The following is a 27,706-nucleotide window of genomic DNA, read 5'->3' as shown; positions in this document are numbered from 1 at the left end:
GGGAACAGGCTGACGAGGACTCAGGAGCTCAGCAGGGCCGGGAGCATCAGTCCAGGGTTGCTGGGTCTGCTCCATGACCCTCCTTCAGACCAGTCCCCGGAGAAGAGCTTACTGCCCCCAGCCCTCCTCTGCACCCCCGGAGCCTGCCGTGCGGAGCCGATGTGCTGCTGGCCCGAGGCCTGAGTCCTGAGCTGTTGAGTATCTCAGGCCACTGGCGTCCTGCTGCTGCCTCAGGGCTAATGACAGTGTGTGCAAGAGCTGCCTTTCCTGTTAGAAAAACAGGCCTGCGGAGATTTTCATTATTGTGTCCTTCCTTTGGCTTTTGAGTGAGCATGCACGGTCTTTCGTTGTTTGTGCAATAGCTGCTTTCCGCTGGCCTGGCCCTTATTTATTTCATCTGTTTGTTTATTCCTCCTTTCATCTGTGTTCAGTTTGACTGAGACGGTGATGGAAGTAAAGTGGCCTTCTGGCAGATCTAGTGAAATTACTCACGACGCAGGACCCAGAAGCCCTCTGCGGCTATCACAACCTTTTGAAAAGAGATGCATCAATTATTCTTAGACCCCTTCAGCTATAAAGAACAGCAGCTCTGCTCTCTGCTAATTTCTCTGCACATAGAGGTTTAAGAACCACCTAAAAAAGATAATTAGAAGAGAACAGATTAGACACCATATAGAGATTTTTTATTATTCTAATTTGTTCTTAAAGCAGCAAAAGGGAGAGGTGGAAATTAATTATCTCTTAAGCACACTGTGCTGAAAGCCAGAGAACAAGCTTCTGAAAGGAATAAAAAGCTTTTGTTTAAAATCTTAAATTAGCACTAGAGTGCTGGGGCTTCCATGCTTCTAATTTAATTGTGAATTCTATGAGAATTTAACTCACTTAAATCTGAGGCTATCATTTCAGATCTGATTGGGTGTCTCCAAACTGGGATTGAGACTGGACAGACCGGCTTTTCACACCCGACCTGTGTCACGAGGCTGCTGTGTTTCTCTAGCGTGGGGAAGGGGCTGAGCTCGGCTTGGGCGATTCTTGCCAAGCTTGACTGGACCTGACTGAGAACATTTTCCCAAGTGTGGCCACAGTGGGGACACTACTGCCCCCCCCCAGCCTTCTTTTTCTAAGGGTACATTGAAAGTAAAGGTGAAGTCCATCTCAGGGGCACCCCAGTATCTGGGAACCCCAGAGAACCCCCCGGACTACGCTGGCTGTGTGCGGCTGGCCACAGATGTGCTGTCGCTGCCCCAGTGACAGTGCTGGTGATGGAGCAACGCTGACTGGCCCCTGCAGCGGCCCGGAGGAGCCCCGCTGACTGAACTGCGTCCGTGCTCTGGGCTGCTCAAGGAGGAGGACCTCAGGGCGCTGTGTGGTACAGAACAGGTTGAGCAACACTGATCTGCTTGAGTCCACAGCCAGCCGGCAGGCAGTCAGACAGTCAGGGTGCTCCAGCGCCCTGCACCAGCGAGGCAGATGTTTCCAACTGGGCTCCGTCCTGGAGGAAACAGTGCTTCCCGTTGCAGGGTTGTTCTCCGAGGCTGGGTGCGCTGTATGCAGACAACAGGAGAGCAGGATATTGTCTTGGGGAAGGATCTGGGGGGTCTGTGTGAGTGGAGTAGCGTCAGGGGGCGAGAGCAGGGAATTCGTTTTTATACACAACAGAGCTCATTGATCCAGAAGCTCCGCAGCTCTCAGGCAAGGCGGTCTGGTCTGTACGCCCGCGCCAGGAGCAGTGTGCGTGACACAGAGAGCCTTTCCCCGCGCAGGGAGAGGGAAGAGCCGAGCCACCGGAGAGCAGAGCCGGGTCTCTGGTGCTGGCGGGCTGGGCGCTGCTGACCAGAACCCACCTGTACAGGTCACTGCCCAGAGCTCACTTCAGTATTCCCAGTCCAGAGTTGATCAAATTGAGAAACAGGGTACTGCTGTTAAGATGTCTGTATTGCTAAAGACAGTTACATCTCATATAAATCAGTGTCATTTTTAATACAATTAATTTAATTGCATGAATAACCATCTCTGTCTGCATCAATTGTCTACACTCATGCCCCATGTTGCCAAGTTTGGAATAACAGATTTAAGGGTCCACATTTTGAGCTTCTGACTGTACCTCTGATTTGTACTCTACACATCCTCCCCAGGTAAGACTGAAAAGGATCACTGCTCTCCCTGAGTCAGGTTTGTTCTGGGAATCAATCAATCAATCAATCAATCTGGCAGGCAATCCTCAGAGCTGATAATTAAAAGTTAAAGAACCACTGAAAGACACTGAAATACACTTTACAGTCTGGGAGCGTATTCTCAGCTTGGAATCAAAAAAAGACTCCAGGCCTCAAATCACACCCCAGCACAAGACTTTTGTTTTCTGTTTCTCTTTCTGGCTGAGGTCTGTCACCGGGGTCCTGCAGTGTGAACCCGCTGTCCCGGCCAGGAAGCCCTCCTTCTGGACCACCAAGAACGTATTACTCCACACTCCGCACTCCACAGGGAAACATTCCCCACGCACTCTGAAACTATACCGCATGTGTTGTTATTGGGCAGCATGACAAAACATTTGCATGACCCTTACAAATACCTGCTGTGGTGCAGTAAGGTGCAGTGGAATCAAGTGCAGACGGGTGTGTGTGTGTGGTGGGGGTTACATCGTACCTCAAATCACAAAGTCTGGTGGACACTCAGGAAAACTCATTCCCCACTCTCGCCCCCTGACGCTACTCCTCTCATACAGACCCCCCAGATCCTTCCCCAAGACAATATCCTGCTCTCCTGTTGTCTGCATACAGCGCACCCAGCCTCAGCGCGGCTGGAGAAAATGAGCTCTGTGCCATCTCTGTGAGGGATTCTTCCTAATGTGGTGGTTGCACTGCAGTTAATTAAATCCAGAATCCTGCACGCAAACACCAGCGATTCTATGAAGTGTGATTTGCATTGAAAGTATGTCAGCCGCAGTGGGACTGAGCTCGGCTCTGGTGGTGGCTGAGCCAGAGGGGGCAGATTCCAAACGTCCTGCCTGCTGCTTCACTCATGTTGCTTTTCCTGCAGCTATGAAATCAGACAACGGCTTCAAGCCACACAGATCCTCAACTGGCTCTAGTGGGTTTCGAAGGACATCTATGTGTCAGGAACTGTCACATTTTCTGACTGTTTTACTGGATACACAAGCCCAAGAAGATCAATTAGGAAGCAGATACTTGTTTTTAGTTTGGCACTTTCAGGTCAGTGATCCTGCGCGGGGACTGTATGTACAATGTAGCAGGTCAGATTACCGAGCAGCACCAGGCTCCTCCACGTGGCCAGGCCCAGGTCCAGGGAGCCCAGACGGTGTGACCGAGCAGGACCAGCGGTGTGCGCTGCTCGGTCTGACCCCTGTCCCCTCCTGCACGCTGGGCTGCGGCCAGGGTAGAGAGAGGATGCCCCCAGCCCCTGTGCTGTCCTGCAGCTTAACAAGGGTCACCACTAGCTCTCCCCTGATGTGCTGGAGAACATTCCTCGGACCCAGACCCACTGCCCCCCCGACGTGCTGTCCTCTGGGGGATTAACGCTCCCTGCACCTCCCTGCCTCCATGTCCTCACTCACCACCCGAGCGAGCAATCCTTCATGTTAGCTGGACAAAGGACAAGGCTGCAGGACACCGGGCCTGAATGTCCACATTCCGAAACATACAGAATAAAGAAGTGACAATCAGACCCCTTGAGGTTTCAGCCAAATTATTCTGTTAGGAACTGATGTTTCATGGCAGACGAAAAATTAATTACAGTTCTTTAATGTTCTTTTTAATCTCTCTGTCTACGAAGCTGCCAAACTGATGTAGCTGTGGTGCTTGGAGCACTAGTCAGAAGCCCTGGGGTACAAGTTTCCCCTTGGCAAGGGAGTAGACCTGCAGCCTCCTGACGATCCTTCATCACCCCAGTGAGAAACACGAAGGTAGTCCGTCATTAACACTCAATTACTGACACGAATCAGGGTGTGACAGTCCATCAGGGTGTTAATGAGCATCACAAGCAAAGGGAAGCTGGAGTCCATCAGCATCCGATCAGCTGAAAAGGATCCCTGTTTACAGACAGGCACAGAGGTCTTAGTTCCTTAAGCTGCTTTTCAGCTGTCGAACACCGGGAATGATAAAAACAACTTTGAAAAATAAAAAAAAGAAACAACAATCAATTATTGTCACTTCATTTTTATGAATGAACTTACCAACACAGATGTTACTCACAGCATCGTTCCAGACACAGCTGTCTGCAAGGCGTCCTGATCTCATTCATGTGGTGCCTCAGGCACACTGTGCTGTGACATTGCGTGATAGTTACTGGAGTCAAGACTCAATTAATCAGCCAGCCCAGCGCAGCCCCCAAAAGCCGCTGGAAGTTTGCAGGTTTGACTCCTGCTGTGTCGGTGTTCCCTCTGTCCCTGGAGGCTGTGTGGCGGTGCGGTCTGGTCATCGTCTGCTCCACAGCAGGACAGTGTCCCCAGCTTGATTCACACTCTGCCTGTGCTTTACATCCAAACCAGGCTCAAGGCTGGACACTGGCCTCGACGTTTCCTTTAACCTTCACGTCACATTTCTACACAGCCTGTGTCCAAACAGACAAAAACACGAAAGCCTCCAGCACTTCATCAGCAGCAACCAGCTTCCGGAACAAAAGCAATTTTCTGAAGTCATTCTACACCTGATTTATCACAGCGCCTTTAAAAGCAATCAAGTCAAAGCGCTTGAATTTCAGGGTAACGCAAAACAATGGGTAGGGATTTTTTGTGTTAGGGTAACCCTGGCAGACACAGACTGAAGCCTCATCAAGTGCTACTGGGGTGACCGGACTCCCCGATTCTGCCTGATGTGAAGGAGTCGGGCTGAAGGGGTTCATTCATGGATACAAGCAGACTGGGCTGGGCTGGGTCAGGCCCGGGTCAGAGTCTGGGTCAGAGGCTCGTCGTTCACTGTCTGCCAAACGGCCTCGGAGACGAGGGGGCTTTGTGCTGTCGGGAGGAATGGAGGAAGCGGTAAATTATTAACGCAGGGAAAAGGAAAGAGAGAGAAAGACAGCTTTGTGTGTCTCTCTGTGCTCCATTGTGGCTGCGGCACATTAATCCAGCTGGAGCTGGGACAGTGTCCCTCACAGCAGCAGCCAGGACAGAGAAACCCGATGTTTTTCTCCTGGCTTCCCAAACTGTAAGTACAGAATGAAAAACAAACGCAGAAACGTCTGACACTCCTAACGGGCTTGTGCGTCTTGTGTGCCTTCCTGTGCGCGCGTGTGTGTTTGTAAACGGGGCCAGTCCCTCTTCCTCACTCACGTGTGCAGGGCTGTGATCCTCGGACAGTGTGGAACTGGACACGCACACACCCAGCAGTACGATCCTCCCCCCCGCTGGCCGCTTGGTTCTGACAGCTGGGCCGCGCAGCGCGAGCGCAGAGCTCCGACAGGGAGAGGCGGGATGGGCAGGAATCTTCACAGAGAGAAGGAGACTCCGAATCCTCACGGCCTGCGTGCCACACTCAGAGTGGATAACTCCACGCGTCCTTTCAGTCACAGATGTCCTCCACTGAGAGGCCGTTCTGTGCCACACACCTCACCGTGCTTGACTGCACTTCCCTGCAGGTTACTGCGCTGTTATGACACTGCTCCACAGCCCCCACGGCAGGTCCTGCAAGGCATCATAATTCTGGCACCAGGCCTGGAGCTCCTCAGCACTGGCAGGACAGCACCTTCTCCTGCTTTGTGTCACAGAGCTGATCAGGCCAGACAGCAGCGTCTCCTTTAACAAACTGCTCTGCAGGGCTTAAACCACTTCCTGGAGCCGCAGTGTCTGCAAAGGTTACTCAGAGCCCTGCCTCATAGAATGAGCTCCCCACCACCACACTATTACCCCAAGAAAGCTCAATGAATAATGAATTTAAGCCCTGGTCTTGCACAGGGGTGCCCACACTAGTAGCTGCTGTTTAACGCTGTACACTGTCTGTACGTCACGCAGATGGGCCTGCTGGAGCCACCACACACACAATAACTGCTTCCTCTGCGTGCTGCTGTCTGCAATGGCCCTGGCGGGGCTGGGCTCTGCTCTCTCCAGGGAACGGCACTGTGCACGGAGCTGCTGCCTTCCACTGAGCCCTCAGACGGCACTCTGGGACAGCTGGCGTCGGCGAGCACGCCCGCGCGGCCAGGCCGGGCCCACATGACCTCTGCAGCCCAGCTGGACGTGCGGCGATTAACACCGCGCTGTGTGAGCAGCTCTCACCTCTCATGCAGGGAAAACAGAGGCTAATTGCCATCGAGCCGAGAGAACGATTCTGCGGTGTGACCTTCCACAGCTGCCGAATCTCTTTCATAGAACATTAGATATTATTAACATTCCTGTTTCAAATGATAAGATCCCTCTCGCTCACTCTCTCCTTATCTCTCTCTCGGTAACTCTCTCCCTGCCAACATGACCAGCTTCCAAACTCCCTTTGTTAATCCAAGGTCCCAGTTTTTCCTGAGTCAGAAATCCCGGTCCTTCGGTAACCTGGCTCATATTTGTAGCCTCTTACTTTCATCAGTTTAATTGTGACCAAATGCTCAGTTGAACTTCGCTGTCTCCTTCGCCCCGCAGATATGTGAGAAGGTTTGAGGAAACTGCCCCCTTCTCCTCCTCTGGGGCACATTCTGTGGGCTGGCCCCTGCCCTGCCCCTGTCTACTGTCAGGAAGAACACTCCCTATCCTAACTTACAAACTTTTTTATTGTTATTATTGTTGTTGTTACTGCTTGAGGTGTCTCAAGAGTGTAGATAAAGTGTGTGAAACTGGCAGCATCAACACTTCCAGCTTCAATAACAATTGGAAAGTTTACCTTGGTGTACCTAGTTAATGTTGTTAAGTTGTGAGTTAATGATTGTCACTGAGCAGACAGAAACACACCACATAAAATGACATAAAGACCCCAGGGAGAGGGGGAGAGAGGAGAAAGGACAAGAAGGGAAAGAAGAGAGACAATAAAGGAGTTGGGACTTGGAGCTTGAGCCAGGCAAGAGCCCGTATCCCATGATCACCCAAACCACACCTGACTGGAGCTTAGCATTTGAAAATCTAGAGAGAGGTTACTATTCTGTGTTTTTAGGGAACTTAGTTTTCCTGGGTAGAAGATTTGTGGCATTAGGGGTGCAGAGAGAGAGATGTAACTGCAGGTTGTATTGCGTTTATTTAGAAAAGCAGTTTATCTCTTATTTGAACTTTGTAGCCTTGAAGAGTTTAATAGTATCAGTCTGGGGGTTTTGTGGGTGATTAGGATGTTAGGCCTCTGAAACGCCTTGTTTGTACATTCTGTAAATAGAGAAACGTGTGTGCTGTATGTTTTGTTGTGTGTAGTGTAGTGTTTGTCTTGTCATTGTTAATAAACATTTGTTTAACCAATCGAGCCTGGATTATTGCTCTTTTCACCAAAGCTGTGCCAGAGAGTTAAGAATTCACGTGCCCCTAATTACACCAACTGCTCGGGTATATTCTAGAGAAATCACTTACAAGTAGGGGGTTATGAATAGTGATTGTACTTATTAACTAAACCTCTCGATCTATTATTATTATTATTAGTAGTAGTAGTAGTAGTATTACACAGAAGCAGGTGAAACAATCGTCTCCCTGGAGATGAGGGGGCCTCATCTGGAAGGAATCCTGCAGACCAAACACGTTTTCAGGCTGCTGCTACATGATGCTACAGAGTCTGCAGCGGTGAAGCTGGGTGAAGTGTGTGAGGTCGGACACCGGCTGTGCCAGGCTGTGAACGACCGCAGGAAATGTGTGGCTCAAGCACAGCGACAGCGATTGGGAAAACATCACCGATCCTGCAGCCCATGGGGAAAACTTCCTCTCTCCTTCCTGCCCCTGTTGTCCCAGAGGAATATCCCAGCTCCCTGTGCTGCAGGGGCAGGCTGTTCAGTGCAGCCCAGCCCTGAGATCAACAGCTGAATCTCGCCGTGCTGAAGACGTATTCTGCCTGGCTGTGTGTCCACTGTCCTGGGCTCTGGTCACCCTCTTACATCACGACGGAACCCAGCATCTTCTTCAAGACCAGTCTCCTTGAGCTACATAACTTCCAGCATGGATAGACAGAGCTATTTCTATGAGGTCTAAGCTCATTGAAAATATTCTTGAACTGTACAACTTGGGGCCCATCATAAGATCAGGAGGAGAAGAGACATCTTCAAGCCCACGAAACTTATTTCCCCAGGAGCCTGAGGGAGGTGTCCCAGGTCTGCTGTGCACAGACAGGGGGGCCGGGCAGGGTTGGCACAGGGGCACAGGGGCAGCTCCTCATTGATCTTACTCAGATGATCTTGCTCAGATGTTACGTCTCTGCCAACAGTATCGCTCTCAGAGTCACCCAGCACCGGCAATAAAATGAAAAAGAAATGAAAAAGTCAAATAGGAACTAAGCAGTTAAATAATTGATTAAATTGCATCTTGGCTCTGCCTTCAGAACATGTATTATTCAGCTCGGGCACACAGGCTGGGCGGATCCAAGACCAGCTAGAGCCCATGTCTTCTCTCCCAGTTTCCTGGCCCGGCCCAGCTCAGCCCAGCCCTGCTCAGAGCAGAACCAGACAGAGGAGACTTGGGGACCCGATTGTGGACAGGCGTGGCATCACTGAGAGCTCTGAGGCTGGCGCAGTGCTGTCAGCAGTGAAACTCATTCTGAAAGAACTGGAGCGGAGCGGAGCCCGTGCAAATCAAGTCCATGTGACTGATACATTATTGAAGGTGCAGGCTGGCACGCTGTAAAGTCAGTGCCTGGCACTGTCTGCACTGACACTGCAAACCTTTTGGCCAGAGCCCTGGGGGTCTGTGGCAGGGCAACGTCTCTCCAGGCACTGCAGTGCTGGACCAGAGTGGCAGCCCAATCCGAAAGGACTGGACAGCTCTGGGCACAGCAGCCCCGTCTCCCTGCGCCTCTGCCTGCCAGCTCTGCCTCTCTTTCATTTTCACTTGTCCTGCCTTCTGCACACAGAGCAGCTCAGACCTGCAGGCAACCCGTGAAAGCCCAGGGGTAGGAACTCTCTCAGCCAAAGCAACAGCTCTGCAATCCCCCAGCAGGAATCGGAGCGGTGCTGCGGCCCTGGAGAACGAGCTCCCTGCTGGCGAGGCGGGCTGTGAGCACTCCCGCTGCCTGCCAGGACTCGCCCTCACGCCCCGGGGGCTCTCCTGGGCGCCGCAGCGAGCTGAGCGCCTTGTGAGGGGAAGAGATCGGCTCCCCCAGCCTTTCAACAAGCTGCGTCCTGCTCCTGCTCTCGGAGAGCCAGTCTCTGTCAGCTCAGCTCTTCTTCATATCCGAGCTTCCTTCACACGGTGTGGGAAGGACTGGGACAAGGAAACTGGCAACAGAACACAAATCGAGCACTTCGTCAGAGTCCGAACTCGTGGGAGCTGAAGCCAGTGGCCGCCCAGCAATATCAGTTACATAAGAGATCCGTACACTTATATAGCGCCTTTCGTCCCGAAGGATCCCAAAGTGCTTTACCCCTGTGAGGGGTGCAGCAGCCCCCCTGCGCCGGCAGTGCAGGGAGAGGGGGTGTTCCAGCACCTGAACGGAGGGGGAGCTGCAGGGAGTCCAGATTGTACAACCCAGAGTGGAACTGAGCCAGGACGCCAGTGCTGATACCCAGGGGTACCAGGGGAACTGGCCGAGTGGTCAGGACCTGGGTTTAGCATCTCAGCCGAAGGGTCGCAGTTTGGAGTCCCACTGAGGAAGCCCGCCGGGGAGCACAGGGCAGAGAGGATGAGGTGTGCTCTTTTCAAGACAGCTAATGTGCTGAAATATTTAAACGTTCCCTCTTCACAGCCTGAGGGCTTTTGTGCAGACCTGAGCTGAGTGTCAGTCTGCATCACTAGACTGAGAAAAGGCAGGAGAGGGCAGGGCAGGTCAGGGTGAGGGCAGAGACCCCTGAATTCTAGGAGCTCATCAGCCTTTTATCTCTCCAGCAGCTCTGGCTCTGTACCAGCCCGAGGAAACCAGGCCAGGCAATTCGACACAATCATTTCGCACTTGAAGACCAAGGTTTTCCTCTGAGGTGCACACTAATTTTCCTGGCTTGACAGCGCTTTTCTAGGGATTTTCAATGCTTTTACTGTGCTTTACTAACCCAGACCATAACAAAAAACAATTTACACAGTGAAGCTTCGTAATAGCAGTATCACCCATTTCTTATAAGCACTGCATGTGATGAGAAAATACACCTCCTGCAAATCCGGTTCCTTATCAGTGACTGACAGACGGGGTAAATTCTAAAAAATACTGCTTTTTCTTCTGACCAGTTTCAAAGTGATGTTTTGTTCTCTTTCGGCGACGGGGAGGAATTTGGCATAAAGGATCCAGAGTTCCGATGCTTTAAAAAGCTCTGCTTGGAAACGCGAGACGTGTTGCTGCCAAGCCACACATGTGAGGTAATGCGACTATCTGCACTTCACACAGGAGCTGAGCTAAATCAGCCCCATTAAAGCGATGTCTGGCACTGTGTTCTCCTCACCCTGCTTTAAACTGTTTCTCTTTTGGACTTCAGGATTGTATTTGACATCAGGGACAGTGAACACAGTGTGAGCTCCCACCTCAGGCCCTCTGCACACTCTGTGGCAAGAACTGAGAAATGATCTCTGGGTATAGACTTGCGTCAATGTTGCCTTGTTTGTCTAAGATCATGGAATCAAATAGTTAAGCTAAGCTTTTTCAGACAGCAGCTGCATTATAACATACAGTACTCTATATGCATCTTATTCTGAGCAGGAATGTAATGTATAACAGCAGTCCTGTAGGTTCTCAGTGATATTATAATGAATCTTTGTGACCATCTTTACAGATGAAGCTACTGTATAGGATTTTGGTTTCCTGGATTAGTAATTAGTTTTGCAGTATTGGTTGTGATGTGAACTACCTCGCATGCTTTTAGAATTGCTTATAAAACCATATACTGTAGGTGTGAAACCTGACGGGTATGTTTGAGAAGCTTTCCCAGATACTCACCCTGGGTTCTGCTCTTTTCCGATCTGTATTCACACTCTTTCCAGGAACTGGGACACTCTCATATCCGCCTCTATACCAACCACTTCATCTTCCAAGAAGCCCAGCCCAGTTTACTGTCACTAATGACCAGTCTGCAGCTCAGGCTTTCTGCAAACTGTCTCTTTTGCTTAATTATGATGAGAGAGAATTAGATTTATACTATTTAATAAAACAATTTGAGCTGCTTCCTTAGTAACAATATCACCATTTTTACTTAAAGGAAAACGAAGAAGATTCCAGACACCATTTACGAACATCTAAGCATCTGGTTGGAATAGTACCTTATCTTTTAAAGCTCAAAGCTGAAGTCAAGTCTAGACTTGGCTACATTCATTGCAAACAATTCTTGTTTTACACGTTCCACTAGTAACATGCTGGTCCAGTGCACAGACTCCTCGTCATGAGCTGTGCTACAGAACAGTCCCCTCGAACTGATCCTTCGCTGTTCTGCCACACCACTCATCACTGGCGCCCCCTGTTGGATGCTGGCAATATTTGCTCTTTGACAGACGTGGCCCTTGCTGCATACCATTCTATTGCTTCACGGGTTTTAATTAATTAAGAGATATCCAATTAAGAAAAAAAAAAACATTTTCTACTTAATTAATGGCTGTTTTCTGATTCGTCCTTCCATTGAACACGTACAGTAGATAGCCAATCATCATAACCTCTTAAGAGTAAATCCCAGCTCTGAGCACATGTCTCCCTGATCTTCCTGTCCCCTTTCAGGACTGCAGGGGTCTTAAGCAATCACTTATTATTGTGTCTCATTCCTGCATTTCTATTTTACTGACTTTCCTGGTCTTTCACTGCCCCAGCGTCCTGTTACGTCATTTCGATTTTGCTGATTGTTCTATTTGACTTTCACTGCTGCAGCAGTGCAACAGACCCTCCTGGCTAGATTGTCGCTGTGAAAGAGAGTCTGATCCCAGTTGACTTCCTGCTTCTGTAAAGGATTGGGATTGTCCGTGAGGTCTGAAAGTGAGCCGTGCATCGATTCTGTCTGGATCTCGGCTGCTGCTGCTGTGGACATGCTGTGCACCTGTGGCAGCGCAGCGCAGTGAACTAATTCCTGCACATTGTGACCGCGTTTGCCCTGTTTGTGACACTGATGCTTTGCCACGTTGTGCCACAGGGGCGGCGCCATCCGTGTCCAGGCTGGGGGGGCTGAGGTAGGCTTAGAAGAAATTGACTTCCAGAGGAGGGAGCAGGGAGTTACATTGCAGGGTTGTTAACTTCCTTGGGGAAGAGCCCATGAGGTTTGGGGTGTTTTTACTTTCAGGGTATAGCCACACATTGTGCACAGCCACAGATATGTTTCAAATGGGCTGGCCTTCTCTTAAACTGGGAGGGCCTTTCTTTTAACTGGTGGGCAGGGCTTATGGCTAAACTGCATTGGTTAACCCCAGCCCTTCATGCTTCACCATGACAAGAGTGCTCTGTGCTTTACAACGGGGTGCACCCCCATTGGGAGATGTGGACTTGGGGGAGACACCACACCTCTGAAGTGTGTAAAACCGGACTGGTCTGCCTTGCAGTAGCCCAAAATAGGAAACAGCCCATCGCTCACACAGCTTCTGACCTGCTTTTAAGATCTCTAGAGGAGGTGTGTCCAGTGTGTCTGACCAGCACGATGTTAACAGGATACCTAAGACAGGGATCTGTGAGGTCTCACACACACACACACACACACACACACACACACACACACACACACACAGGCTGCTGCTGAATCTGCAATTGAATGTTTCCTGGGATGACACACAGGAACACAACCTGCAGAGAGCTGAACTGGAGCTGGTTCCTCAGGGTTGGCCACTTCAGGACTGAGCCAGGGCAGCAGTTCCACAGGGGCAGGGCGACACAGTGGAGAGAGGGGCAAGGCAGGGCAGGGGAGAAGGAGGGGGTTTGATTACCTCCTGGGGGAAGTCTGGTGAGACTCAGCTGGGGCTCGGTCATCACACAGCTGACCTCACCCCTTTCTCTCATTTCCACTCTCCACTAAAATGGCCAGGCACCCAGGGGAATGAAATCTGACTCTAAGTGCTGGTCACTGCTCACTGCCTTCAGAACCCCTGGTTTTCTAACAGTGGCCGACAGAACAGAAGATGCTACAGGTCACCCTTGAGTCAGTGCTTTCTGAACACTTTGGCACAGCGTGGTTTTAACAAAGTAAGTGGGTAATCCTTTTGTTTAAGAGGTTTAGAGGCTGGATGGAAGCTAAAACTGAGCTTCCTACTGCACAGCTCACAGAAGCAGAGCTGAACACACACGATCCCAGCAAAAACTCAAACTCGAAAAGGATGCCAGTCTGCAGCTGTGTGGCCCTCCTCCGTGCTCCATGATTTACAAAGCCTGCAGGAGCTCAGCGCCACAGCTTGGGTGTGGGTGTGTGTGAGTGTGAATCAGAGAGCTGCTCGTGGCCAGGCAGGGCTGCTGTCTTCACTGCAGCTGTCCTGAAGTCGGCTGAACAAAACAACAGATCCAGGGACGTGATTCAGAGGAGCCACAGCACCCTCACTGACAACTGAACACTGCAGAAACTTTTCTTTCAGTGCTCAGAAAGACAGGCAAGTCCCTGGCTGGTTATCGATACACACCCTTACGATTATAATGAGCTCCACCACTGCCTAGCAACACTTGCACACCTGAGGTATAAACAGCTGCCTCGCACAGAGTCGTGTGTCAGGGTGTGCGTGCTGCACTGGGCACGCTGTGCACATGCTGCTGTATTTGTGTCTGGCCTTTTCGTGCGTGGTGTTGAGTCACATGCGTGTCACATTATCCCCGTGTCAAGACTGCTCATTTAGAAGTGGCATCATGTCTCCAGTGCTACAGCAGCACTCCAGGGTCGTCACCAGGTGAGTCACAGAGGGTAACTTGACCAAACAGGTAAAACTGGAGTGAGCATTGAAAGCCCAGCCTGTCCTGCAGGGGCGCTGTAGTCCCTGCACGCTTGGGACTCAGAGCTCAGCTTGCACTGGCAAAGGTGCAGAGTGACCCCTGCCCCCACCCGGGACCGGCTGGTCCAGTCACAGTGAAGGCTGCAGACAGGCCACACCTGTCGATGGAATGTTGCGTTGCCTAGGCGACAGGGCGTTGCTGGGCGTTGGTTGCCGGCAGGGAGGGTGAGAGTGATCTGCTGGTTTGCCCGGAGGCGTGCCTCTCTCGGTGTCTCACTCCCTCACTCACACACTCTCCTGTTCCCCCTGCCCTCCTACATTTCAAACGCAGGTGCTTGATTGGCTGGTGGTGGAAATAGATCCCCTTCCCCTGAGCTCTCTGTCTGTGGGCTTCCCTTCCCTTCCCTGTCCGACACTTTCTGACCCGAGATCACGATCTGGTATTACTGCCAGGGCCGCTTCTCTCTCTCCTGCTCTGCCTGAATCCCGCGCCCCAAGCTCTGGTGGACAGGCTCCCAGGATTCTCTCCCAGGTCCCAGATCGCAGGGGAGGGCACAGCACAGATTATTCCAGGACCCCCTCCAGCGAGGGTCTCTGACCTCACCACCGCAGGAAATCAATTAATCCGCTGCTAACGCACCACAAATCAATTTGCACAGAGAGCCAAGTGCATGTTTGATGGTGTCAGCCTGCCTGGGGGTCAGACAGACGCTACACTTCGGCCAGATCCTAACGGTCCGTGCATGTCTGTGGCCTGTGTCTCTCCCGGGGGCTCTGAGCGTACTGCACGTGTCCCTGAGAGAGAGAGAGAAAGGGGGGGCAGGAAATAAAAGGAACAGGGGCAGAGGAAGAGAGAAAATGAAAGAATCGAGTGACAAAGCACAAGGCCTGAATGGCAGGAAGGGGCGGGGCGTGTTCCCAGAGGAAGTCCAGACGGTGCGGACCGGTGCGGAGTGTCGGGGGGTGTAACGGGAGTAACCCCCAGAGGGCGCCAGTGGCACCGCTGTCCTGCGGTCAGACCCCAGCGAGCCAGCTCCTCCGCCGGCGCCTCCTGCGCTTGTGACGCCTGCAATGAGGATGAGGGCGGCCACACCCGGGCCTGCAGCAGTCCCCGTTCCTGGATCAGCCTGGCCTCCTCATGAGCACAATACCCCTGGAGCTGGGCTCTGTGGGGCTGTCACACTGATAATACCTATATCTTTCTTACATGTTGCCATTCTCTCATCTCCAGGCGTATTACGTAGCCAGCAGCCATATCACTCTGCAACTCCCAGCTGGCAGCCCACTGGAGCTCAGCAGGTGTGAGCCTGGTCAGTACCTGGATGGGAGACCTCCTGGGAAACACTAAGGTTGCTGCAGGAAGAGGTGTTAGTGGGGCCAGCAGGGGGCGCTCACCCTGTGATCCATGTGGGTCCTAATGCCCCAGTATAGTGACGGGGACACTGTACTGTAAACAGGCACTGTCCTTCGGATGAGACATAAAACCGAGGTCCTGACTCTCTGTGGTCATTAAAAATCCCAGGGCGTTTCTCGAAAAGAGTAGGGGTGTAACCTTGGTGTCCTGGCCAAACTTCCCATTGGCCCTTACCAATCATGGCCTCCTAATAATCCCCATCTCTGAACTGGCTTCATTACTCTGCTCTCCTCCCCACTGAGAGCTGGTGTGTGGGGAGCGTTCTGGCGCACTATGGCTGCTGTCACATCATCCAGGTGGGGCTGCGCACTGGTGGTGGTGGAGGGGATCCCCATTACCTGTAAAGCGCTTTGAGTGGAGTGTCCAGAAAAGCACTATATGAGTTTAAGCAGTTATTATTATTATTATTATTACAGTAAAACAGAGCAGGGCAAGGGAGCGCTGGAAGAGACTTCAGTCGCTGTACAGGGGCTAAAGAGAAAATCCCTGCTCCCTGAGCTCCTGCGGAGGACTGGACAAGCGCAGTTTCAGCGCCGGGACAAGGACACAGCACGGACAACAGCATGTGGAAGGAAGTCCAGCCCCAGCATCCACTTGCACTGATTGATAATGGACAGTCGCCCGATTAAGACAGCTCTTGATGTAGGTCTGGTAACTTGTTAGAGTGTGTTCTTATGGTGAGACGTTTTTGTGAAATAAAGTTTATTTTGATAAAAAAAAACAGAGCAGAACACAAGTTCCCATTGTCTCAGCAGAGAGTTGAATACACCTCGACTTTAAAGGCAAGGCTGCCTCTGACAGAACAAAGGTCTTAGTCTGTGCAGAGGACTTCACACCGAGCGGCCCTGAAACCCCCAGCCGGACACTTCACTGAACTGTCACTGGCTCCGGCAGCGCCGCGCTCTCCAGCCGGGGAGCTGTGGGCAGGGCGCCCTCTAGTGAGCAAAGCACGCACAATCAAGCTTGTCCTTAGCAATCACTGGTCTCATCCATATTATAGTCTACTGCAATATGATAGCTATAAAACACAGAAATGTCCGTTTATATCCATACAGTATTTCTATTATATTTGTGCATTGGGATTTTTTAATTGATAGCGACGTTTCTCTGCCAAGAACTAAATTTTCAAAGGTGGAAACTGAAAGACTTTTTCATTCAAATAACAATCATTTTCCGGAGAGTGGATCCAATGTTTTGTTTTCAGAAAGAACAGCGCGCAAAACATACAGAAACAGGTATAAATCCTCTCCTGGCCGGAGACCCAGTTGGGATTTGCAGTCTCGTTGAGGGGCGCTCTCAGAGATCTGGAGTCGAAGATGCCATGTGACACCCCGACTTCGGACCCTGCCTGTCCGGCACTGGGATCTCCACCTTTGCTCCCTGTCGGAGCCGCCCCCTGGGGGCCACAGCTGGAATTGCTCATGGGAATTTCATGACCTGCAGGCATGGCTTAACCCAGTCCATGGCTGGGCCCTTGGGGTCACTAACTGGACACTGGATGGTCAGTGGCCCCCTCCACCACACCTCTCGGCCTTGAATGTCAGGACGACAGCAGCTCAGCTCCGACAGGTTCCGGAGGAAACACATTCTGACCCCTCAGTCTGAGGCTAGTGGCCGTTTCCCCTCTCTGCTCTCTTCCAGACCAGCGACAGAGACACCGTGCTGCACAGGGGGTCCTGTACTGACTAACGGCACAATTCCTCTTAATCCATTACATTAATTATTGGATTAATGGCACCCAAAAGGGACTGCTTTCCTTCAACAGACATAAACCCCTCAAATATACCTTTAATTACAGTTTGGAAATAAAAGATATACATTTCATCACTAATCCGTTTATTTAAAACGCAAATGTATTTGGAAAATTGAACACAGTTTCTCAGAAAGCAGGTACAGTATTTTGATTTGAGAAAGCAGGCAGCCTCTCACGTCTGTGTTTTTAATGACATGGAAGCCGCTTCAACTCAATATAATTTATTTTATGTAAATGAAGGGCAGAATCACTACAGAGATAAGACATTTATTACCACTGCTGTGAAGTCTGCCCAGACTCAGCGTATGTTTTACTGTAGATACTGCATGTCAGAGAATAACTATTATTCCACTGGGAAGTATAATTGAATTTCACTCTGCTAGAGAAATGTCATCTCAAAAGTTTTTCAGTTTACAAGCCAGCATAAATTTAAAAAATAGCTTTGAAAACATGCTTCACAACAACTTCTTAAAGTGCACAGGCTAATTAAACTGGATGACATGACTGAGCCAGACCAGCCTGATTTAGTAATCCACCTGAGCTGCAGCTCTCCAGTATCAGGGCAGAGTTGGGGGTGTGGGCTGGCAGGACCCCAACTTCAGCATCAGTCTGCTACCTGGGGGTTTCTCCACTGTAATGCAGCTATTGTCAGTCATCACGGAGGTCTGGATCACAGACTTAGAACAATTCCACTGCCTTCTGCTTACAAAGATTTGGGGGACACAGGGGGGGCAAGGACAGTGGGGTACACTGTGGGACAGGGACAGTGGGGAAACTGTGGGACACAGGGAGGACAGGGACACAGCTGACCACTGTGCCAGTGCCCCTGGGACACAGGGGGGACAGTGACAGTGGGGTACACTGTGGGATAGGGACAGTGTGGGACACAGGGGGTCAGGGAGACAGGGACTGCGGGGGACACTTTGGGACACAGGGGGTCAGGGAGACAGGGACTGTGGGGGACACTTTGGGACACAGGGGGTCAGGGAGACAGGGACTGTGGGGGAGACTTTGGGACACAGGGGGTCAGGGAGACAGAGACTGGGGGGGACACTTTGGAACACAGGGGGTCAGGGAGACAAGGACTGTGGGACAAAGGGGAGACGGGGAAAGTGAGGGGACACCGTGGAAGAAGCTTAGAGCTGTCTAAGTAAACGATTTGTGTATTAAAACAGAAAGGACCCTGTGAGTTCAGCACCCCACCCTAGCTTTCTAAGGGAATCCAGGCAAACAGTCACTGCAGCTGTCGAGCAAAGCTCTGGCCCTCCTTCACACTCTTCCTGCAACAATCATGCTCACCCAGGGTGACTCACAGTTCTGTACTGCAGCTATCAAAGAGGACTGCAATACAATACACACGCACAACGACAGCCAACAGATCACAAAGCAAAGACAGAAACAACAGGATTAAAGTAGAGTGTCAAAGCCCCGCAGAATCACAAGAGTGCCCTTACAGTTTGGAGAGGAGCCTACTGGTTTGTTTCTCTGCAACGAGCCCGTGACTCCTGCTGGGTTGAAGAAGGAGACGCCTGCAGCTCCCAGACCTCTCCTGACAAGGTGAGGGGGAGGCAGAGTGGTTCAGCGCCGGTCTGGTCGTGAGCACAGACAGGCCAGGCCCAGAGAGGCCGAGGCAGGCTGCTGAAGCCGCTGCCCAGCTCTTCGGAGTCCTGCCTGCCAAAGACTCCTCAGGACCGCAGGCTCCCAGACAGCTCCAGCTCCAGTTACTCTCTGTGCCCCACCAGGCTGCAGGTCAAATAAAATACCAAACAACCCCTGACATCTCAGAAGTGTTGTGGGAAATTCCTCAGGAGAAGAGCAGGGGACAGTCTTGTGTAGATTCAGCCTTTATTGAGCTTAATAACACACCAGTGTAGGGATGGGTCAGACAACAGACGATCGCCAACGTTTTCTAACCCTTTTAGAAGCTTGCGTCTTCTGACAGTTCGGTTCGTTTCAGGCTCAGGTTGTTAAAGTGCAGCTCTTTGAGGCTGATCACCCTTTCTCCTGACAGCTTCATCAGGAGCAGACCAATTCCTGCTGTTTTTCCAAAGCCACTCCTTCCTTTACTTTAACAGACATACAGGCAGCTTGGTGAGTGACACAGAGCTGCGCAGTTTACGTCTTCCAGTAATTATGTCATTCACATGAAGTACAAATACATTAACATTGAATACGATCTGATATGTATCCCACTTCAGAAATATCAGAATGTTGCTCGGTTGGCTCTCAGGAGTGGACTGCAGGGATTATTGCTGTTTTTTTTCTTGCAATAAAAACTTCTTAGGTGACTTGAATGGGGTTTTCTAAGCTTTGAAGGCCTCAGAAAAATTTGCATTTTGTACTTCAAACACCTCAGTTAATCATAATCTTAAATACACTTACATTATACATTTTCTCAATGTGGAAAACAGGAGAAAAAGGTCATATTACTCTCAACTTTATGACTTTAGACATCGTAAGTCTCAGTATTTCGAATGAAGCCCTACAGACTGCTCAGCGCTCTGTAATATTTACATATACAGTATATCTTAGCAACAGATAAGGTTGTTGACTCTGTAAACGGTGAACAAAACCGGTCCTTGCCTGCACCTTTGTATTTGAATCCTGGAGTCATGTTTTGAGGATACTCGCTCCCACCAAACTAAATACTAAAACTTGGACGAAACCCGAAACTCTTCGACTATAGTTATGCGATTGTAGTTCTTCTCCCCCCCCGGAGGGAAAGCAGGCCACTCCCGAAACGAACTACATATCCCAGAGTGCCCCCCGCGGCGTCCCGCTGCTTTGCCAAGTAAAACATCGCCGCTGTAATTCATTGACAGCCGGAGTCCGACGGCGCACCTCTAAGTTCAAGCTGAGACACAGCGAACTACCGGGATCTTAACAACGCGACTCAAAGCGTGAGTTTCCACTGTCAAGAACCGGCAAACCGCGTTCTGTTGATTTGATCTCTGCGTGTTTTGTTAAGAACCGGTAAAAACACGGGCTATTGTTTCAGCCTCACTCTCTGGCTCTGCGGGTACGTCAGAGACACTGTATCAAGTTCACAAAATGTTATCAGGGCGGGTTTTAATTCCGCCTGATTGTCGAACCGGTGGCGGCGACACTGTTATGTGTGTGGCGAGGGTCTGTTTTTCTGTGATCGGTGCCTCGTGTGTCCTGCCTGCAGACTTGTCATTTCTCGATCCGAAACGTGTTTCCCTATGTTTTTCGTTTTCTGTCGTTTCCGCTCGTTTACAGTGTCTGAGCTTGTTCAACTCCACTGAGCAGCACTTCCCCTGCCTGCTATCGGCGTGGAGCACTGAGCGCAGCCTGCGAGTCTGTGGGCACAGCGGGTGCCAGAGAGGACAGCACGGCGCGTCTTCAGGTTAGAGATCCCTGCTGCTCTCACGGGGGAATAGGAATTATTTGACATCCCGTACAAAAGCTGCTTATACGTGAAATGTATGCACGAAAAGCTCACAATCTGACATTCTATATCTAAAATGACATTTGCACAGGGCTGTGTGTTAAAATCGTGCGCTTACAGCTGCATCAGTGACGCCGCAGGGACCCGACGTGTAGCCCAGAGCGAAGGGTAGCCCGAGGGTGTCAGACACTGGAGGACTCGGACGCTGGGATAAGCGATGAGAGCACAGCGTTTTCGGAATGTGTGGAAAGCCTGAAACTCCCATTAGGCGGACAGAGAGATGACAAATTAAGTAAAACGCTGAAAAAGTCCCAAAATGTGGCCCCACAAGTTCTCCGCCTCAATGGCCGGATTGCTGAACTGCTCCAGCGGCGCTGTCAGCGCAGTGAGGACCGATGCACTGTCTCCCACCGCGCTGGCCGGCAGCCCTGCGCCTGTCCCACGCCTGTCCCTCCTGCACAGTCAGCGTGTCCGTCTGCGGGCTGTGGGCCAGCGGTGCCGCCCGAGACCGCGCCCAGGCCGGTCTGCACTCTGCGGGGTCCGACGCCCACCCACTCCCCCGGTGGACGCTGTGCACGGCGTGGAGGGGCCAGATGGAGACACGCGGAAGCTGAGAAGGATGTCGGTCAGGATATAATCAGATACCAGAATCGCACTGGACCACTCCGGTCTCAACACCTTGTGGTATTTGTAAAAAATGAAGAAAGGCTGCAACAGAAGGCTATTCAGCTCCCCTAGTTGGTCTGCTGTATCATACCTTACCACGCCCCCCTGTGCTCTGTCCTGGTTCCTCTGCTGCCCTGTCCAGTGTGTCTATCGGGGCCCCTGCTTTGCGGCCTCCTGCTCGCCGCTGTTATTCAGTCACACGCCAGCAGAGGGAGCCTTCCTCCACGCGCTTCAGGACAAGCCCTGCTCCTCCAGCTGTCCTGAAAGGCGCTGTTTCATCACGTGCTGTTCCTGCCCGGGTTCAAAGTGCCGCTGGGAGCCCTGCAGCGGCCTGACAGAGCTGCTGTTCCCCTCCAGCCCACTTCCTCAGTGACGTCGGAGCGGGCTGGGCACAGCTGCCTGGGGAATCCTGCTAATACAATCCAGCACACACATTCTATAAGATAAATCACTTCTTTGGCCCTATACAATTTCTTGCATTAGGAATTTGTCTTTTCACAGACCCCAGCTTGCTCTCCATGAGACACACAGACAGGGAGAGAAGCTGGGGGTCAGAGCGCAGGGTCAGCCATTTATACGGCGCCCCTGGAGCAGTTGGGGTTAAGGGACTTGCTCAGGGGCCCAACAGAGTAGGCTTCCTCTGCCGGCTGCGGGATATGAACCGGCAGCCCTCCAGCCACAGGCGCAGATCCTGAGCCGCAGAGCGTGTTTCTAACACACCAGAGATGAACACTGCCCCCCCATCCCTCTCTAGAGAGGCCATAGACAGAGCTGCAGTTTTCTTTGTAAAATATGAAAGCACAAAACCTCCCGACGTTTTGACATTTCGCTTTGCCCTCAGGTCAGAAAGTGCTCATGCATGCGGTCCTGCTAGGATTCTCATTTTTAATCCCTCAGGCCCTGAGGCTCGAGCGCGGCCAGGCAGGGCTGACCTGCATCAGGAAACGATTCCTCTGGCACCTCACCGGCGTTAAAAGTGTATTTTTATAATCAGGCAGCTAAGGAAAAACGGATACCATTGCACAGCCGTGTGGACCTAATCTCTCTTTCCTTCTCTGTCACGTGTCAGCAGAGGGAATAGGACTCCCATTGCTTAGCAGTCTGAGCCATTGCAGGTTTCGCCTGCTGCTCGTGTGATGCTTGCTGTCTTGTGGTAAAGCCCTGCACGGGACCTCAGCTGTGCAGAGGGAGTCTGACTTGCTCCTCTGGGGCAGTGCTTCTCGGAGCCGCAGGGCAGGAACAGGGGTCGGTGTGTGGCTCTCGAGGGGCAGTCTGTCCACCCCAAAGGGGCTTGTGCACTCAGATCAGCCAGCATCGGCGGCCGCTGGGAGTACCGGCGCAGACGGCAGCCTGGGTGTGAGTGGGCGGGGGGGGAGAGCCACAGCCGTGTTTCTGAACCTGCGCCAGGCTCTTTGACTGGATTTGCATTACGACATGCTGTTTGAACTGCTGACTCAGACTGACTCGGGCCCTCTCTCTCTCCCTCGCCTCCCTCACTCTCACTTCCTCCCTCGCGCGCGGTGAGGCAGGACGGCAGGAGCGATCGGCGCCGAAGGTCAAGCCGGAGAGGAGCCTGCTTCTGACCAGCGGCTGCCGGACAGGAGCCCTGGCTCCGCCTCTGTGTGAGTGACCGCTCTGCTGAAGACTAGCCTGCCTCTGTCCGCCTGGACTGCCCTTTGTCACGATCTTCATCGCGGTTTTCCAGCACACAGGGATCTTTGTTTTACAGCTGAGATTTCTAAATGGGATTGACGTCGGCGAAGCAGGGATTAGGAAGTGCTTTGGGCAAGATGTAGAATTATTAGACAAGAGCCTTAAAAACTTTATGAAAGTTTTGTTTGTGTAGAGAGCAAATTCCCTTTTGCTTTTTTGATTAAGGGAAAAAACAAAGGTCCATTGCACTCGGGTTCTTTGACCTGGGCTGTGTCCGGGCTCGGACACATGGAGAGGGCGTGCTGTGTTCTGCTCACCTGGACCGGGCCACTGCTGCTAGCTCCCTCACTGCAGGGTGACCTTCCCACAGGTCACTGATTCCTCAAACAGAAGCCTCCTGGGAGAAGGTGTCTGGGCCTCTCATAATTACCGGCCTGCTCAGCCCATAGAAGCGCAGCACTGTGCTGGGACCCAGGTGCCCACTTCTTCAGTTTGTCAGGAGCCACCTGTCAGTTGGGAGCTGTAAAGCTAATCAGGTCAGTGCTGCGCCCTGAAAAGCTCTCTTGTGTCACAATGAACTTGCAGAAACGGACCTGCAGTAAACAGAACAATGGCTTTTCTTCTGCGGGGCCCCCGCAGGTGTGCGCAGGAGGGTGGGCGAATAGGAAACAAAGCTTTGGGATAAACTGAACTGTTATGACTTCATCCGGCTTTTCAGCTTGGCCTAGTTTTCCAGCCTGGTCTTTTTTTGCCGTGTCTGTGTGCAGTTTAATGTTGCGTTTCTGTATGAATGTTCAGAAAATTGTCGCACCTCCTCGCCACCCTGCCTTTAAACAGTGTCCGTTTGCTCTGATTACGTGGTCTGATGAAGCAAGGCGGCGTATGATCGATTAGCGATAATTGGCACTCAGCTGGTGACTGAGGCTGCACTGGTATCTCTCCCCGAGGTCTCTGCCGGAGTGTGCCTTTGGGCTGGGTCCTGGCGAGACGTGCTGATCGACAGGGATGTGTCTTCATCCTTGCTGCCTGCACAAGGCTCTAGAAGGAGCGAAAGCAGCAGACAGACAGCTGTAAAAATAGCAGGAGGGGGAATGAGGTCGGCCCACTTTAAATAGAGCACAGCAGCAGTGGCAGGGACAGCTCACTGCTGGACGCTTAAGGGAAAACACTCTGGCAGCCTCAGGGGCCAAGTCTCAGTGCAGTTTGGAAGAAGAACCTGGGGCACTTGGTAAAGATCAGGCCTGTAGGTGCAGTGAGCACCTCTGATCCTCACTCACCCTTGACCTCTGACCCGGAGGTCAATGGGAAACAGATTCTGAATTTGCATTTCTGTCTTCCTCCTTCAAACCCGATGCCTCTGAGAAATTTCACACAACAGGCGCAAGCAGGTCAATATGTGCTCAATGTACCATTGGAAATATAGCATCTCCGATTGCATTGAGTGAGTCAAATAATAAAAATGACACAATCAGCTTTTTAGGCAGAGAGGGCACAGAGGGCCGAATCAGAAGCAGAATGGAGGCAGTGTCTGTGTTCTGGCCCCCTTCCTCTGTGCTAACGGGGTTAGGAGAGAGATCAGGTGTCCCAGCAGGGAGGAGAGCTCCCTCGACCTGCACCCTCTGGGCAGACACTCACCACTGAATGCTCGTACCCCAGCCAGCAGGGCTCACAGGCTCCCAGCTCGCTCGCTCACCAAAATCAATTTAATTCAATTTATTTTTATAAAGCGCCTTTCAAGGTGCCCCGAGATGCATAACAAAGCAAGTGACCATACATGTTGGGACTCCTGCTGTTACTGCAAGTTACACCCACAGCCCCGTGCCTGAACACTCAGGTCCCCTGGGCTTTTGAGAGAACCTCTCAGAAACATCCCAGAAGGTTAGACGAGCTTTTAAAAAAATAGCTGCTTTTTTGACTACTAACAAAACAAGCAACACTAGCACTGTGCTGATAGCCGATGTACCGTCTCTGAGTTTGATTCTCAGCTGGGCCAGAGGGCGTCACTGCCCAGCACTGTGCACAGCTCTGCCCAGGCTTGGCTTCTCACACGTCTGGGGGTCTTTAGGTCTTGAAACGAAGACCCTTATTTAATCACCACTGTAATTCCAAAATTCTACCCTGAAATTACTTATGCTCTTTGTTAGTTAGACAAGGGGTTTTCCATGGCTGCACCTGTCTGTGCCTGACTGTACAGTACAGGAACTGTGATATTTACTGTAACTGCACTGTGATAAATCACCCCCCACAGGCCTTGGCGCTGTGTGAGATGGTCTTCCTTGTCCTGTTGTGTTTATTATACACTAAATAACTACGGTAACTGGGCAGTGACTTCCTGGTTAGACACGGCGTGCGGAATCACAAACACTGCTGATCCAGGAACTGGCTTTATTGTAGCCAACTACAGTCTTTAAGATTGTGAATTTCCTGAAGAAAATTGTTTAGGCACAGATGTCCAGAATCTGTTCTTGGGTGCCTGTCTTTTTAATAGAATTTAACTGAAGCTAACAAAGCATCTTGAAAAGATGTCAATATGGGGCTCCTTATTCTGTCTTCATGTACTCTAATGTGGCGTTCGTCGATTCCTTGTCTCTGCTATTTATCAATTCAATAATTATGATGAGGGTTGGAGAGAAACTCTGCAGTGGAGTGGACTGGCCATGGACTCACTTCAGTCTTTGATCCAGTTCTGATCTTACAGGCATGCCGCATCCTGGACTGTACCATCTGGGTGTCTTTCACAGGGGTGTCCCCACAGGCAAAGCTCCCACTGTCTTGTGCATCAGTGCTTTGGAAAGTATGTGGTCAGACGCCAGAGCCACACAACCGAAGTCACCCTTAAACTCACTGTTGCAAAACATTGGTTTTCCAGTTGAGGGGGAGCTGGGCACCCCAGTGTGACCCCCTCACCCCCAGAGATGGCGTCTCCCTCTGTGGTTGGTGGTTACTAAGAAAAACTCCTGTTTGAAGACTGGCGGCGAGAGAGGTGTGGTCTGGGTAGGGGAAGCGCTGTGATGCTCCAGAAGGGGGCGCTGGTGGGCTCCTGGCGTGTCCTTTACGGGCATGGCGGGAGGCGCTCAGTTTAGGGCGTGTCATGGTGTGGCTGGCTGGCGTGTGCACGTCTCCCTGTGTGCTTCTCTCCTGTTTCCTTTTCCTGGAACTGCCATTGTAGCGCACCCAGATAAGATAAGGTTACGATTACAGGAATATACAGGCTGGCGAGGCCACTTTCAGTCCACCACCCTGTGTTTGGAAAGACCCCCAGTGTGCCTTTAATGAGCCTGAAGCCTAGTCCTGGCATTGTTTTAAATAGTCATTTTAAGATACTTTTAAAATCTGTCAAATTCCCTGCATTCACACGTCTCGGATGAGAAGGATATTTTAATCACAAGGGAGTTCCAAGTTAAAAATAGAGTTCTTCTTCTTCTATTATTATTATTATTATAATTGGAGCGATGTGTCATAAGGAAGACCACAGACCAGGTGAGGCTGCTGGCCCAATCGTGTATCGTGCTTCCTTATCAGCCCTCAGGGGATCCCCAGTTCCTGAAGAACCCCAGGGAATCAGCCCAGCAGGTGGCCCCTGGCCAGGCAGGGTGCTCTGGGACAGCAGTGATCTCTTCACGAAAGGGTCTTTGCCATGGATCTGCTGCAGCTGAGCTTAGTTTTTAAATACTTCAGGCACAAAAGTGACGTAACTGTCGCCAGCAGTGAGCAGTGGAGAGTCAGAAGAGATAATGTCTTCATTGTTTGTAAGATCAGTTCAGTGGAATTGACTTTCTGGGCAGCTGGAAGTTTCTCGTTAGTCCAATTCTTTCTAATTTGTTTCTGGATTTCAGAGAGCTGTAGTGACATAAATAATTTCCTGTTAAATATCAAGGACATGAAAATCAATAATGATGCTAGTTTTAAAAAGACATACTGTGCAATATAATTAAACTGTGTATACAGTGCTGTGTTAACAGTATTTATTACTTAGCTGTAGCCTGAGCTACACTGCAGCTGCATGTTGATCTAAAGACATGTGGTGTTGTGGGCTGGGCACCCAGGCGGGTTGGCTAAGAGGCTTACAGTAACCGTGTGTGATGAGTCAACTGGTCATATTTGTTCAGTGAATATTCCCTTTTGTGGAGCCTCACGTGGTCGATTTTATTTCTTCCTTTTAGTGCTTTATGTGCTGTAACTGCTGATATCCAGACCTGCTCACAGATACAGGCTGCCGTATCTGTTCACTTCAGAGATGATAATAATAATAATAATAATTGCTTACACTTATATAGCGCTTTTCTGGACACTCCACTCAAAGCGCTTTACAGGTCATGGGGATCCCCTCCACCACCACCAGTGTGCAGCCCCACCTGGACACCACACACCAGCTCTCAGTGGGGAGGAGAGCAGAGTGATGAAGCCAGTTCATAGATGGGGATTATTAGGAGGCCATGATTGGTGAGGGCCAATGGAAAATTTGGATAGGACACCAGGGTTACACCCCCTAATCTTTTCGAGAAACGCCCTGGGATTTTTAATGACCACAGAGAGTCAGGACCTTGGTTTTACGTCTCATCCGAAGGACGGCGCCTGTTTACAGTATAGTGTCCCCGTCACTATACTGGGGCATTAGGACCCACATGGACCTCAGGGTGAGCACCCACTGCTGGCCCCACTAACACCTCTTCCAGCAGCAACCTTAGTTTTTCCCAGGAGGTCTCCCATCCAGGTACTGACCAGGCTCACACCTGCTGAGCTCCAGTGGGCTGCCAGCTGGGAGCTGCAGAGTGATATGGCTGCTGGCGATGATGTATGCAGACGGGCAACTCTGTTAGCTTGGTTTTGGACAGTATCTCCAACCTGCCTATTCAGCACCTGTTGCTTCTGTGGCACCCCAGACACGTC

At 51.1% G+C, this 27,706-nt stretch overlaps 1 long non-coding RNA gene across 1 annotated transcript; it reads left to right on the top strand.

The window, feature by feature from the left end:
* The first annotated feature begins 19,863 nt into the window (after positions 1-19,863).
* Positions 19,864-23,329, top strand: LOC138225458 (uncharacterized). The gene is made up of 4 exons (XR_011183889.1): positions 19,864-19,988; positions 20,329-20,455; positions 22,693-22,785; positions 23,187-23,329. It is a non-coding gene; the product is annotated as an uncharacterized lncRNA (long non-coding RNA).
* The last annotated feature ends 4,377 nt before the right edge of the window (positions 23,330-27,706 follow it).

This window comes from Lepisosteus oculatus, chromosome 28 (assembly GCF_040954835.1).
Source record: "Lepisosteus oculatus isolate fLepOcu1 chromosome 28, fLepOcu1.hap2, whole genome shotgun sequence".
NCBI classification, from domain to species: Eukaryota; Metazoa; Chordata; class Actinopteri; order Semionotiformes; family Lepisosteidae; genus Lepisosteus; species Lepisosteus oculatus.
This window is presented reverse-complemented; position numbering and strand designations above follow the sequence as displayed.